Genomic DNA, 12,887 nt, shown 5'->3' with positions numbered 1-12,887 from the left:
AAGATTGTGCCACTGCACTCCAGCCTGGGCGACAGAGCAAGACTCCGTCTCAAAAAAAAAAAAAAAAAGAAGAAGAAGAAGAAGTGATTAGGACACAGAAGTGTACAGAGGGAACCATGTGAAGACACAAGAAAGCAGCCATCTATACCTAAGGAGAGAGGCTTCCCATACACCAACCCTGCGATACCTTGAACTCCAATTCCTAGCCTCCAGAACAGGAAGAAAATAAATGTCCATCGTTTGAGCCCCCCAGTCTCTGGTACCTGGTTATGGCAGCCCACACAGACTAGTACAGGCCTTCTCTCAGGGACACTCGCTTCCACCCACTTCTCTGCTCCCTGGTTTCTAGTGGATGAGCAATGCAGAGGATCTATCTTGTTCCAGAGGGTGACAACTGAAATGCCCCCTTCCCCCAGCTCCATCCTCAATTTGGGATTTGCATAAAAACAAGATATAATAGGTGATAACTGTTGAGTAGTTCAGCTTATAGCTTCACAAAGACACCCCTTCCCTACACACACACAGACACACAGAGAGCACCCTAGCCAAAACAGTCAGTGGTATATTCAGTAATGCAGGAAAAAATTATATGTTCCCAGGGCGTAAATATTTAGCAATCTCTTTTCACTCATTGTTCATTATGCACACACTTGGATAGACTAGGAATCTACCATTAATCTACCCTGCCACAGAAGCTCTATCTGAGTCAGAGGGATAGCAATGGCCCTCTACAAGGTGAGGAATCCCTAACTCTGATCTTAACTTTCCCTACTGCCTCTCATGTCTGCAGGTGGCTTATAAACAGCAGACATTTATCTCTCACAATTCTGGAGGCTGTGAAGTCCAAGATCAAGGCACGAGCAGATTTGATGCCTGGTGAGAACCCACTTCCTCAGAGAAAGCCTTCTTCTTGGCTGCGTGTGGTAGCTCACATCTGTAATCCAAGCACTTTGGGAGGCCAAGGCAGGAGGATCACTTGAGCTCAGGAGTTCAAAAGCAGCCTAGGCAAAACAGTGAGACCGTCTCCACTAAAAAATAAAAATAAAAAAAAAATCAGCCAGGCATAATGACACATACCTGTATTCCCAGCTACTCAGGAGCCTGAGGCAGGAGAATTGCTTGAGCCCAGGAGGTCTAGGGTGCAGTGAGCTATGATCATGCCACTGCACTCCAGCCCAGGTGACGCTGAGCAAGACCCTGTCTCATAAAATAAAAAATAATTTAAAAAAAGAATAGAAAGAAAAGAGCCTTCTTTTTCTGTGTTCTCACATGGTAGAAAGAGAAGGGAACTCTCTGGAACCTCTTTCATAAGGGCACTAACCCCATTCATGAGGGCCTTGCTCTCATAACACAATCACCTCCCAAAGACCCCACATCCCAATAGCAGCACTGTGGGGACCAGGATTTAACAAATGAATTGGAGGGGACACAAATACTTGGTCCATAGCCTTGCACAGGCTGCTTCCATGGGGGCAACACCCTCAATAAAAGGCACAGCACGTTTCCAAGTTATAATTGCACAACTTGGAAAGTGAGCTGAGGAAGCAAAAAAGAAACAAGAAATGGATATCTAGAGCTCTCAGAGGATGCCTCAGGCAATCAGACTCTCTCGAGCTCTCTAGCTGGCTCCTGGTTCCATAAGACCAGACTATTTGATCTACCTTGTTTCATCATACGTTCTCAATCATTGGCTTTAAGAAACCATCTCAAATGCACACTGAGGCTTCAAAGGAACTGTCAGCAGCCTGCGAGTTTTCCTTCCACAAGGGACAGAGGAGACATTGAAACATTCAGTCAACAGTGTTTGCCACTCAGTAAGTAAATACTCAGATATGTTGTATGTTAAAATGTTAAAGGAAAATGAAGCCAAGTGTGGTGGTGGTGCCTGCAGTCCCAGCTACTCCAAAGGCTGAGGTAGAAGGATCTCTTGGACTGATGAGTTTGAGACCAGCCTGAGCAACGTAGTAAGATCCTGTCTTTAAAAAGAAAAAAATGTTAAGAATATCAGAAGTTATTAATTAGATAATTATGAGATATCAGTGTTCTTCACCAGAGTGCAAGTATAGTTAAGGCCATGATGAAATATAAGCACAAGAATTTATAGATAATACTCATCCCAGAAAAGTCTCCTTGGACAAAATACAAGGAACTGGTATACGTTTTCTAATGATTCCCTGACAATTCTTTAATCAAACCAAGTGAAATGGGTCTGAAAATTAGATTGTCGGATTATAAATATTAATCTTATTAGGTCTATAATGCAATGCCAACCAGTAACACTTTTTTCTGCCCCTCCTCAGTGACATTAGCCCATATTTGAACCAGGGCCACTTTTTTTCTTAACAGAAGAGCTTTGATACAAGGAACAGGATATCAAGATCAAAATTCCGCCCAAGCTTGGCATTCAAAGCGCTCAGACTTGACAATTCCTGACTGAATGCCACCAACATCTCAACTAAAGCCCTCTGGGGGCTGGGACACAAAGCTGTTGACACGGCAAGATATGACTTTGATAATTCCTCTGGGCTCATCTTGGTGACTCTATCTTAATACAGTGTGTTTCATTTAAAACAAAAGAAGTCACACACAAGCATCAAGATATTCTGAACCTGATAGGTACCATAGACCAGACCGGGAGCATGAGACTTGCTCACTTTTTCAATAAGAATGTCCCCCTCAGAGGCTGCTCCTATACAAACTAACCAGTTGTTAGCTTGTCAGAGTTGCTGATAGCACAGGCTTCCCCTTAGAATTACCGGCATTTTCCACCCTAACCCTTCAGCAAAGAAATTTGGTGGCTGGCAGACAGAAATGAGTTAAAACTAGTAAGTCTATCTTTGGCCTGTTCCCTAGGAAAAACACTGATATTATTTGTTCCAAGTATTTATAATGAGGTCTCTAAAATATTTTTTTCCCTCTCTCTCCCTCACTCTTTGTCTCCTTCTCCCTGCTAATGGAGAAATCTCAAAATGTTTATGAACTCTGAGAGCTGAGTGCTGCCCAGGCCTCCCACCCACCCGACATCCTTCCACACACACACTTATGGCTTTGGTCAGCTGTCAGATGATATGACAAAAAGCTTAGCAGACATCTGTTCATGGATTAATGGCCATGGTATTTCCTTCACTATCAAAGATAAATTGCTAGACAGCTGTATTAAAAACCACAGCACAGTTCTCGACACTGGTGATGCACAGACGAGATGACCAATTTTCTAAATGGGGTCACGAAGAACATTCTTATTTCGGGAGCCATTTTTTCCCAGTGAGAAAAGATGGAAAGCAATAACAAGGACTGCTGTGCAAACTTCAAATTCAAAAGGGTCCAAGCTTCCTTTTTGGCTGCTGATAATGACATGTTATTTGAAGATTGTTCTGGCAGTCAGAGTTTACAAAAAGAAAAAGGATCAGAGAGTGAATGCCTTGCTTTGCCAACGCGGCTCCTGTAAATGGTATGAAAAGCGTATTTTCCAAACTCAGACTCAGTTAGGTTCCTAAGGAAGTAGGCCTGTACTCGTGACTTTGGTCAGCTTGTGAAACGATGTAATAAAAGAATATCACATAATATTTATCTGAGGAGTAAATAAGATAAAATATACCAACAGTCCAGCATGTGGTTGGCTCTAAAAGGCTAGTTCCCTGGCCTTTTGGCCTTCGGAAGTCCCCTTTAAGCTGATCCTCACTGGCACCAAGCATGTGAATACCTGTGTTAGGTCCTCTTGGCTGCATTGCCGAGTTTTCTCAGCTAGATGTTTGATGAAGACAGTCAGAATGTGGCATTTATAAATATGTTTAAAATCAATGAGAGATTTCTAAAGCAGATATTATATAAAACAAATACTAGAATCGTTCATCAGTTTTTAAGAAGGAAGTAAGCTCATCAGTTTTTAAGAAGGAAGTGACATAAAAACACAGTTAGGGCCGGGCGCGGTGGCTCACGCCTGTAATCCCAGCACTTTGGGAGGCCAAGGCGGGCAGATCACGAGGTCAGGAGATCAAGACCATCCTGGCCAACATGATGAAACCCCATCTCCACTAAAAATACAAAAATTAGCTGGGCATGGTGGCACCTGCTTGTAATCCCAGCTACTTGGGAAGCTGAGGCAGGAAAATTACTTGAACCAGCGAGTCGGAGGTTGCAGTGAGCCCAGATGGTGCCACTGCACTCCAGCCTGGCGAAAGAGCAAGACTCCATCTAAAAAAAAAAAAAAAAAAATCACACACAGAAGCCAGAAATAGAAAAGCAACAGAGCAGAAAACTTGGGTAAAGCACGACCAGCCAGCATTTATTTGGATGGCTCCCTGACAGAGACCAGGCCTGAGGAACCCTCCCAGGACGAGAGGTGACGGATACACAACCAGACCAGGAGCCCAGATTCCAGCACTAGACCCTCATATGACCCGTGACCCTGAGAAAGTTACTAGCATGGCCCGACGTCAATATCCTTGTTGGTGAAATGAAGAAAATCAACTAATCATCAAGATCTTTCCATTTCTCAACTGTCCATGAAATAATAGTTCAGTAAAAATAGCAGCAGACTGAATGACAAATTGAATATGGATTTCAAAGAAACAGAAGGTTTTGAGGCTAGAAATCTGCCTGAGAGATCGTGATGAGGGGCCAGACTGTGAGCTCAGCTTCCCATATAGGCAGGTTCAATATGGAGCTCAGCACATATAGGCAGGTTCAATATGGAGCTCAGTACAAAACAAACGCCATGAAGAGATCATTAAAAAAAAAAAAAAAGACAAAGATAAAGATAAAGAAAACGAAAACATAGAACTATTAAGTACAGGAATAATTATTCAATCCCAGGAACCAAAAGTAAAATCAGTTACAGTTTTTCACCTAGCAAGTTGGCAGCCAATTGAAGATTCGTCTCAGTATAGTGTTAAGAGAATGTAAATTGATAAATCAACTTTAAAATACAAGAAACTACCTACGGTGTATGCTTATCACCTGTGTGACAAAATAATCTGTACACCAAACCCCCAAGACACTCAGTTTACCTATATAACAAACCTGAACATGTACCCATTAACCGAAAATAAAAGTTAAAAAAAAACTTCAAAATACTCTGTATCCATTGTTCTAGCAATGTCATTTCTATATATTTATTCTAAAAAAAATTCTCAATGTGTTCAAATATTTAGCTGTAAGTTTATGTATTACCATGTTATTCATGACATCAAATAATTATTAGAAATCTAAATATCTAACAATAGGTATTTAGATATATTTATCTAATAAACGCATTGTGGCACTTTTTGCTGTGAAATACCATGTAATCACTTAAAAAGGGCCTCCTGGAAAAATATTTAATGATGTATAAAGATGTTCACAACACATTGCTAAATTTTAAAAAAAAGTTATAAAACAGTATAATCTCATTTTTGAAGGGAAGAATATCTATTTTTACAGCTATACATATGCACCTAGAACATAGATGTACATGTATGTGTACATGTGTGTATGTGTGTGTGCCCCTAGACCAGATGTATTAGGTTGACTCTATGAAATCTCTAATTTTATAAGTCAGAAACAGTACAATCTCAGAAATTTCTTAAGGTTCTACTTAATAAATCCATATACACCGGAATAAGATGTAAAAATTATTCACAAAAATGTTGACTATGGTCATATCTTCAGTGATTTATGGATACTTTTATTTTTCAAACATTTTACAACTAAGATGTATTTCTTTTAATATAACAAAAATCTTGTAGTGAAGTTAAATAATTTACACACATATCAGTCTAAAGTATGCAATTTCTTCTATATATGATAAATATAAATATATAGCATAGGTGTGTATATATATTATATATAACTGAAATTTATAGAGAGAGATAAAATTAACCAAATGTCTAATCCTTTTTAGTGCAATCCGTTCCAAAGATGGCAGCAGTCTATTAGGAAAAAATCACTCATCAGGATAAAAATGCTTGGTCTCTCCGAATAGTCTCCCCTCCTCCGCTTCCTTCCCAAGATAGTTCCCCGGTGAGTGGGAGCAGTTAACATCTTATGGTGGTGGGAAAACCTGGGCTGTTGGGCATGACGTCCTCTACCTCTTCTGGTCTCCAGGGCTGTGTCCCTGTTCCCTGGGTGTTTCCTGGCCTTCAAAGCTGAAACCTGAGGCTGGTGTCACTGGTAATCTGATCTCTTTGGGTCTGGGCAGGATTATCACTTCCTGCTGACTCAGCCAGTCAGCTCCCGCAGGCTACAGACTCTGGAATATCTGCCATGCCCTTCCTCCAGCCTCTGGCCCAGCCTTGCATCCAGGCTCTGCTGTGCGGTCAGCTCCCCTCACCACTCTGTGCACGCTGTGGATCCTTGGCTTCTCAACGCTGCATCCCTATCCTGTAAAGGTCTAGAGCACCCCGGAATGCTGAGCCCCAGAGCCCTCTTTCTGCCTGACCACCCCGGCTGCCCAGCTCGCTGTGATGTGCCTGAAGTGCAGACTGCTCTTGGAGTAACTCACCTTGAAGCACAGCCTCCAGACAGGAAGTCAAAGGGAAACTTACTGTGTGCCCTTCCTCTCCTTTTCCATCTTCCTGCCATCCCCAGGACAAGAAGCTGGCCAGGCCTTTCCTTACTTCCACTCTGTCCTCAATCCCTTCCTCCCTCTCCAGCCAGGTATGCAGGGTCTCCTTGGCTTTATAAAAACACATCTCTGAATAGAGCCCCTTATGCTCAGTGATTAATTTGATAGAGGGTTCTAGAGATTATTTCTCAGGACAATAGCTTATGTCATTCCTTTTCTGAAGCACAGTATATTAATATTGAACATCACCCTGATCTTCCCCTTGGCCTTTCTCCTATAAAATATATACTTAGATGAATGCTAAGGGAGAAGAGACAAATGTTTTTGACTCATAAAAGCAAAATAAAGAGGCGGGTGGCTCATGCCTGTAATCCCACGTCTTTGGGAGGCAGAGGCAGTAGGATCCTTTGAGCCTAGGAGTTCGAGACCAGTCTGGGCAACATGTCGAGGCCCCATCTCCTACAAAAAAATAAAAATAAAAAATTAGGCAGGTGGCACGTGTCTGTAGTCCCAGCTGACAGGAGGCTGAGGTGCTTGAGCCCAGGAGTTGAGGTTACAGCGAGCTATGATTACACCACTGTCCTCCAGCCTGAACGACAGAGCAAGACACTGTCTCTAAAAAAAAAAAAAAAAAAAAGCAAAATAAAATTATCTTAAGAGCTTGTCTTCATTATAAAATTACTTAAGAAAAAGAGGCAGCCTAAATATATACCTAATTAAAACAGAGAGACATCAGGAAAGGGAGAAGGCTTTGAACGAAGACTTGGAGGATACTGAAACAAAGAAGAGAATTAAAAGAAACCAGTGCAAAATATAGAAAAAAAATATAGAGATAAGAATTAAAATGCCTGATTTTTATTTGTAATATATGACATTTCTCTAAGTACTCAAGTTGCTTCAGAGAGCAGCAGTTCTGATGCACCCCAGCTTCCTGCACTGGGCATGAAACTTACACGACACCAAGATCAATAATCAAGACACCAAATGCCATCTTGTTCCGGAAAAGATTTCAGGCGGCTAACAGAGATAACCCGCTCTACAGGGAAAATGAACAGTAAATGTTCAAGAAGCTTCAAAAAAAGGGTGATTCTTCTAAAAAGGATTTTAAAATCGTAAACTCTCTAGTTGACAAAAACAAGATAGAGTTATGAAAAGAAAGAAATGTGGGAAATGACATAGCTCTGTAAAGAAAATAAACTTTGGTACAGAAGGAAACAGTGGTTTAGTCGAGTGAAATGCAGTGGGAGAGCATGCGGGAGGTGACCTGGGCACCAGGAAGCTTTCGGAAGGTGATTCTGGGGGATTTCAGAGGAGCAAGATGGAAGCCGAGAGCCAGCGGTGATCCTAGTCCCGGTGGGCGGAAGTGATCGACCAGATCAGGGCAGCAGGAGCGGGAATACACGTGACAGACGTTACAAAAATAAAATAAGCAAGACTTGGCCACTGGTTGGCTTTACGGATTGAAGGAAGTGGTAGAGTCGGTGGTGACTACAAGGCTTCCAGCCAGGCCAACTGCAGGAATGATAGAAACAGTAAAAGAAATGGCTCGCATTTAGTCTTGCTCTTAAAACAGAATAACAGTAATATATTTTCCACTTACAAGTTTACTGTTATAACAATATTAATAGACCTGAAAGGAAAGAAAGAAAATTTTCAAAATTCAAAAATTTGTACTGAGTACAAACTTTAATGGCAGTAAGAAGTACGATGTGTGTGTTTGTAACAAGCACTCTGAGTTACAAAATATAGTTTTTCATTTCTTATCTTCAAAGCATGAAAGAAATAAAAAGGCAAAGTACTGACTTCACTGAAAGCACCTGATTGACGTGTGTCGTCTCACGTTGGGTTCGTACACTTTGTGCATGGCTTTGTATTTCCATAGTTGTCTAAGTACTTTTTTGCTTCCAGTGCTAGTCGAGTTGAATTCTGATTACCAGTTGAGTTCTGTCTGAAGTTTATTATTTTAGTAGAAATGAAGTTAGAAATAGCTATTACCCAACATGGTATCAGATTCAGATAGTTGGAAAATCAATGTTTTATTAATGATTATCATTAATGATTAATGATTATCAGCTAGCAGTATGAGACTTTACTCATACTGCTACTCAAATGTGTGAAAAAAAATGGTAGCTTCCTTATTTTGTTTAACCAATCTATCTTTTTGCGTTTTTTAACTGAGATATAATTCACAGGCCACAGCCCTATGACGTGTACAACTGAGTGGTTTTTAGTATATTTGCAAAGTTGTGCAGCCATCACCATTATCTAATTCTAAAACATTTTTATCACAAAAAAAAAAGCCCTGTACCCATTAGCAGTTACTCCCCTCCTCCTTCACCCATCCCCTGGCAACCACTAATCAACTTTCTGTCTCTGCGGATTTGCCTGCTTTAGATATTTCATACAGATAGAATCATACACTATGTAACCCACTCAATTGTCCCTGTGAACTCCCTGCTGCATGGTGGCAGTAAAATTTTACTTTCCCTCAAATTCAGTGATCAATATTATCTCAGATTTTTCCAGTTTAAGACAATTTAATTTTGGTAAACACTCATCAAGCTCCAAGTACACTCGCCAGCAGGCGATTTCTCCCCTCCCTTCTTCCTTCCCAAGATGGTCTGGGGATAGAGGAAACCCGCGGAGTCCTCCTGGCAGTGGTGGGAGTGTGGGCTGCCTTCTATGCTGGCCCCTGCAGGGTGTGGCCCGACGACCCCGGTCTCTGGGTCAGTGCCCCTCAAGGACGACTGGTCTCGACTGGACTCTTGGCGAACGACAGCTCCTCCTGCTGCCAACACCCGAGCTCAACTGTGCCTCTAGCCATAAAGATCACTGCCCACGGCAGTCTCCTCTTGCCAGCTCAGGCCTCAGCCAGCTCATGGTCCCCTCAGCAGCTCTGTGTCTGCTCTGGGGGTGGGCCTGGGCCTTTTTCCCCCACCGTATGCTCTGCACCTGTCATGGCCACCAGCATAGAAGTGAATGAATCCTTCAAAATTCAGCTGAAATATTGAACTCTTCGCCAATGTGTCCACCGCTTCCTCCTACTGCTTCCTCTGTGCTCTGGTAAGAAGATCATCTTGCTGCTACACGGAGCATTTGTTGGCTTCTATTCCAGCCCCTGCATGCATCTCATCTCTCCTACGTTATCAATCCCACCTCTCCCCCACTGCCCAGGTGGGGGCTTCCCAAGGCCACCCTCAGATCCTTGCCATGTACATGTTATGCTCAATAAATATTAAAATTAGTTGAAGTTGTGTTCTAATTAACTAGATTTCTATTTTAAAGTAACACCATGTGCATTTTATAAAATAATCATATGACAGAGGTGAGTATAAGATGAACAGTACATCTCCACTCAGCCTCAAACAGTGCAGGGTAGTCTCTTGTTTGTAGGAACTTTTATGTTTTTCCTAGTATTTTACTCTTCCAGTTCGTTTTTGAATGAGAATATAAAGTATCTCTGAGTTGGGAAAAGAGAAAATTTATACTAGAATTTTCTAGGGGAAGAAGAGCAGGAAGGAATTACAGACAGAGTCACATTTGCAAAATCACCTGTTGGAGTATAAGAAGGAAAGGAGGAGCCCGGCCAAGCCCATGTATGAATTTCATTTTGAAGGCAATGACAACCCTGCTTCATCAGTTTCCTACAGACAAATGCATATCTCAGCTTTCCAGCAGAATCAAAATCTCACAAATGTCCCCTCTGAGGACTGTCTGAGCCCTGCCTTGCCATTTGTCTGCAAATGGTTTCTGACATAGAACCCAAACCAAATGACCAATCCAACACTTCTGGGATGAAAAAGAAAATTCAGAATGGTGACAATGAATTGGGAAGTTCAGATTTTGTGCTGTGTGTTGTGTTGAAAAAATTGACACTAAATCTTTTAATGTCCTTTTCACATCAAAGTTCCATGTGTTTCCTCCAGTCATTCCGGGATTCTACACACAAAGACATTTTTCAGAGAAGGGTTAGGAGAAAAGAAGAGGCAGGAAAGGCATTCTCTCCTACTAAGTTAGTGAAAAACCCTTTTCAGGCAGTCTCCCCAGAAGTAGAGGTGCTGATGATAAACAGAGAACAAGGCCAGGCCCAATGGCTCATGACTGTAATCCTAGCACTTCGGGGAGGCCAAGGCAAGTGGATCACCTGAAGTCAGGAGTTCAAGATGAGACTGGCCAACATGGCAAAATCCTATCTCTACTAAAAATACAAAAATTAGCCGGGTGTGGTGATGCATGCCTGTAATCCCAGCTACTTGGGAGGCTGAGGCCGGAGAATTGCTTGAACCTGGGAGGCGGAGGTTGCAGTGAGCCGAGACCGCACCACTGTACTCAAGCTCGGGTGAAAGAGCCAGACTCCATCTCAACAAAAAAAAAAAGAAAAAGAAAGAAATAGAGAACAAAATCTCAGGCTTTGAGAAGCACTGGGATCCCAAGACAGGAAGCGTAGTGCTGAGCTTTAAGCACCAGGTCTGACCCAAACGGCCTGGATTCAAACCACAGCTTTGCCATGTACAGTGTATTTTGGACAAGGTATTTCTGCCATCCGTTTCCTTGTAAATCGGATTCGTAGCAATGCCTACCCGCCGGTGCTGTGTTGAGTACTGATATGTGCATAAAGGGTGCTTATAAGAGTGCCTGGAGCCCACTGGGCTGTCTGTGTGTCATCCTCGTCATCAGCACGGCATCACCCACTGCTGTTCTGACCTTGGGTTGTGATCCTGGGCCGAGGGTGACATGCTCAGCCCACCTCCACTAGGCCTCCTTTTCAGTAGTTATAATTCCAGGGTCTTCTGTGTTACCCCAGGTAACCATTTCCTTCAGACCGAAACTATGAAACGAAGAACCCAAATACCCATTTATATGCTGGCCTTAGATAGAAAGACACAATCACTTTCTCTTTTCTTTGCATAATGTTTTTCTAAACTGCAGCCCATTCGCCACCATCCTGCTTTAGGACCACACTAGAATGGAGGAAATTCTCCCAAACAAAGAAAGGTGAACACGAATGAACCTACCCCTGGCTTCTTGGTTTAGGACACTCCAGCGTCTGACCCAAAGGTCAAAGAATGCTGTTGTGAAAGTAGATTCAAATCTTTCTGTGTTTCGGCCCCTGTTAAGCAAAAGCTTTGAGATCCAAAAACAAAAAACAAAAAACTTGACAATCCTATCGATTTGTACAATGCTGGTGGACCTCTGGAAATAAGTTGTCATTGAAAGTATGAGGCAAACGCCTTTTTTAATGATTTCAAGCAATCTGTGGACGCACAATGCCAGGCAGCACTCTCAAAGGCCTCCTTGTGAGTGTGTGTGCCTGGAGGCTGCGGGTTGCTGGCCCCCTTCCATCGTCCTGCAAACACAGCACCATATTTGTCTTTCAGCTGTCACTATTTGTTAGGAGCCTATAAACAGAAGATTCTTTCTTAGCAACCACTGTGAAAAAGTAAAACCACCCCCACCCCCTCCAAAAAAAAGAAAGCCTGAAATGAGGAAAGAAAGAAAAATGAACTTTGCAAAATTACTTGTGGAAGTCACAATGACAATCCAATATGCAAAGTTTCAAAATTGCTGGCTGCCCTTGGTTTGGGGAAAAAAGAAAAAACTCTGAAGACGTTTTCAGAAGTCAGCTGCCAACAGATTAAGAGGCGACGAGAAATGATCTCACCACCATTTGTAGACGTCTGGTCACGCGGATATCTGCAAGATAACCAAGAATAATCCAGTTACGTGATTCGATTTCATTTCCTTGGAGAATGCTTCAGGCCTCATCTTGCTATTTTTAGCCTTGAGTGTCAAACGCCATGGGAAGCTTGTCCAAGGCTGTTCACAGATTACATGTTCCCCTAGAACAGGTAGGCGTTCTGGAAGCCAGAATCACTGACAAAGTGTCTGGAGATCGAAGCGTTAGAAGGAAGGAGAGACAGTAGGAAAATGGGCCTTTAGATTGGCAGCTACAGAATACCTTCACATAGACATCACCTCTCAGATAGAGAATTACAGAAAAATCATCAAACTGGTAAAGAAAGCACGAACCTTGACCCTAACAAAGAACACTGCAGAGGCCCTGTGGGAGTGCTCATAGCCACTTAATCTTTCAGGAAGTTTAAAATGTTTCTGGAGTGAAATCAGCTCACTCTTGCCAGCCTGAGAACAGCCAGTTTGGAAAACAGGACTCGTAGGCATGGAAACATCAGGCATCCTGGTAACAAAACTCATTACAGGGTTTACTGGCAAAAAAATTGTGGAGAGTATCAGGGGTCAGGACAGGTTTGGTGCAATTCTGTGAGGCCAGATAGTATGAAATCCAAAATCTCGATAACTAAAATATGCTAAGCTACAGTCATTA

At 42.3% G+C, this 12,887-nt stretch overlaps 1 long non-coding RNA gene across 2 annotated transcripts in view; it reads right to left on the bottom strand.

Annotated features, from left to right (window-relative positions):
* The window catches only part of LOC103786948 (uncharacterized), a 65,912-nt gene extending 53,332 nt beyond the window's left edge, over positions 1–12,580 (bottom strand). For both annotated transcript variants that reach the window (XR_004671304.3, XR_008625280.2), the window contains exon 1: positions 11,560–12,580. This is a non-coding gene — a long non-coding RNA (uncharacterized LOC103786948). The remainder of the gene's footprint in view (positions 1–11,559) is intronic.
* Positions 12,581–12,887: the final 307 nt, after the last annotated feature.

Source organism: Pan paniscus, chromosome 3 (assembly GCF_029289425.2).
Source record: "Pan paniscus chromosome 3, NHGRI_mPanPan1-v2.0_pri, whole genome shotgun sequence".
Taxonomy (NCBI): domain Eukaryota; kingdom Metazoa; phylum Chordata; class Mammalia; order Primates; family Hominidae; genus Pan; species Pan paniscus.
The sequence above is the reverse complement of the archived record's forward strand: the minus strand, read 5'-3'. Positions and strand labels throughout refer to the sequence as shown.